At 32.3% G+C, this 2,702-nt stretch overlaps 1 long non-coding RNA gene across 1 annotated transcript; it reads right to left on the reverse strand.

Annotated features, from left to right (window-relative positions):
* Positions 1-1,759: 1,759 nt before the first annotated feature.
* On the reverse strand, positions 1,760-2,702 carry LOC112740778 (uncharacterized). Its single transcript, XR_003813831.2, has 2 exons — positions 2,375-2,702; positions 1,760-2,091 (listed from the first exon to the last, which is right to left on the reverse strand). It is a non-coding gene; the product is annotated as an uncharacterized lncRNA (long non-coding RNA).

A 2,702-nucleotide genomic window follows, 5' to 3' on the forward strand; every position in this document is an offset into this window, starting at 1 on the left:
TCTCAATATTTTGCAGATGGTTAATGAAGGAAATTCATTTTTCTTTTTCAATACATATTTATGTCATTTGACTATATGAATTATGTATGTAAAATTATTAATAATATTAAAAAGACCCAAATTATTTATTTATTTTACATTCAAATAAGAATGAGAAATTGAATGACAGTCAAGTCATAATAAATATTTATTATTATATTATCTTTAAATGCACATTATACTATTGGAAGGTGTTCCCGTATGACAATGTACAAGATAGAATTTGGTATGGCAAACATGTGGACCGTTCAGATATAAATTAAAATATGTTGATGGTTCAGATAGAGGAGATGGTTAATAATATGGAATATAATGGCTAGGATCCATGGTGTGGGATAAACTGATTGGCACGGTAATCCATTGTCACACTGACATGAAGTAGTTGGATTCCAAAAGTGGACGCAATGTTGGCTAGAGCCAGCTGGCTTGTTGTTGTGGGAGCTCAGCTGAAAATTTTTTTTTTGGTACACATACAGGCTGGATGTTGGGCCAATTGTAGAATAATGTTATGTAATTCGATTTTTGCTTGTGTTTGATTTTTGTTCTAGTTTTTTCCCTTGTTGTGATTAAGCCCGTTTCTATCATAGAAAATGAATAATGTGGAGAGGCAAAATATTGAGGATGGATGCAATAGTGGAGAATAGAAGTAGTTGTCTGTATTGCATAATGTAACAATTTTATATTAATTATGTATTTTATATTTTGTGCTAAAAAAAATGATGGATATGAAAACATTTTTGTTAAATAAAAAGAATTTTAAATAAATTAATAATATTTTATATATGAGATAATAGTATTAAATTAAATGTTATTATTTTTTTAATGCAAAGTAATTGTCTATTTTTGATACACGTGTAAATTAAAAAAAAATAAATCGTATTTTGTTGATTTTATAAAAGAAAAGTGTTGATTAGGTGAAAAATACACAATTTTACTTGTGAAGTAGTATATTGTACTCCTTTTTTTGGTGACTTGCATTGTACTCATTTGTATTATGGAGCAACATTTATTAAAGTTTTTGCCAATTAAAATATGATCCCACTCTTGTCCTTTTTTATTTAAATAAAAAATTTATTATTTACAGAACTAAATTAAGATACAAAAATTATTAATTTGTGTATTTAATTAACAAATTTGATTAGTGCAGGTTTTCCGTCTTAATAAATGTTGCAAAATCTATTTCTAATACAATGTTGTTATATATACGTGCCATAATTAAACTTCCAAGTTTTATGAATTTTATTCTGAGTTGGTCAAAAATATTTTTTCTCAATTTTGTCATTTAAAAATCAATCATATTCTAACAGGTATTCGTATTATTAACTTGGAAGACAAGACTTACTTTAATTTTAAAGAGGAAAAAAAAAAAAAAAAACAAATAGTATCCCTAAAGTTTCATGACTTTTATTTGATTGGTTTATTATTTGCCTGCTACTTAAATTTTATGGCCAAACCGAAACTGCAGGCTCATTACAGTTGCGATGACAACGAAAGGATGCTTATTAGAACCAACCTCTGTTCCCCTTTTTTCTCTTAACAATAATTCATAAAATTAATAAGCTTATTATCATATTTGGCTAATTAGCTAGTTGTGTTTATAACTTTATCTGTTTGTGACATGACTCAGGTACCCTAGCTATGTAACAATTTAACAATCCACGCAAAATAAGTTCTCGACTTTTAATTTGTGACTCACACAAGAAGCACCACACGATTGATGTATCTTCAAACCAAGAAATACTGTAACGACTTCATACATCTCACTGGGCAAGGCCAGCAAATTGGCAATAGAAACAAAATCTACAACCTTTACCTCAAATTCGAATTTGTTGATAATTCTAGCTTTTCATAATTATCAACCATCAAAGTATCTAACATAGGAAAATGTTCAATATCAAGTTGCAGGGACCTAAGACTACTATAACCGGAGAATCTTAAAAAAGAAATACAAAAATAGATGCCGCTGAAGAAGCATCAGCCTACCGGAGAGATGACGAGAGATTAACGGCGATCACAGAGTGACCTCGCAGTAAGATTAAGCAAACCAAATGACTCCAAGCGCAACAAAAAAAATTCAAAATCTAGTTAACAAAAATCATGTACAACATTAAGTAATTAACCAAACTAAATGATTTCTAGTCACAAAATATAATAACATAGAATATAACATCACAAAGATGAGGAACATTGTAAGGAAGACACCATTACCAATAGTAACTAGAATATGAAATAAAAAATTTCAGAACCAGTAATTCCAAAAATAAAAACAGCAGTACTCTTTCCAGAATACACAATTAAAAAATAATTACAAAACGGAGAAAACGAGAAGACCTACCTCACGCAGAGGAGGGAAGCACGAACAGAAGAGACGGTGACGGGGGCACAGCAGCGGTGACAGAGGCACGGTGAGAGCGGGCTCCAACAGTGAGACGACCTCACGCTCCTGCGATGGTGCCGGACTTCCACACGCGACGGGGTTGCGGGGTTGATGTGACTACGGTGGTTGACGTGACTGCCGGCGGCAGGGCTGCGTCACCGAGTGGTTAGGGCTTCAATTGTTAATTCCTTTCAGTTTCACCCAGGATAAGGGTGGGAGCGTGAATGCCCATTACCCAACACAACTCTCCAAGCCGAAGCCTTCCTAGCTATTCTATTTCAGCCAC

Source organism: Arachis hypogaea, chromosome 14 (assembly GCF_003086295.3).
Source record: "Arachis hypogaea cultivar Tifrunner chromosome 14, arahy.Tifrunner.gnm2.J5K5, whole genome shotgun sequence".
Lineage (NCBI taxonomy): Eukaryota > Viridiplantae > Streptophyta > Magnoliopsida > Fabales > Fabaceae > Arachis > Arachis hypogaea.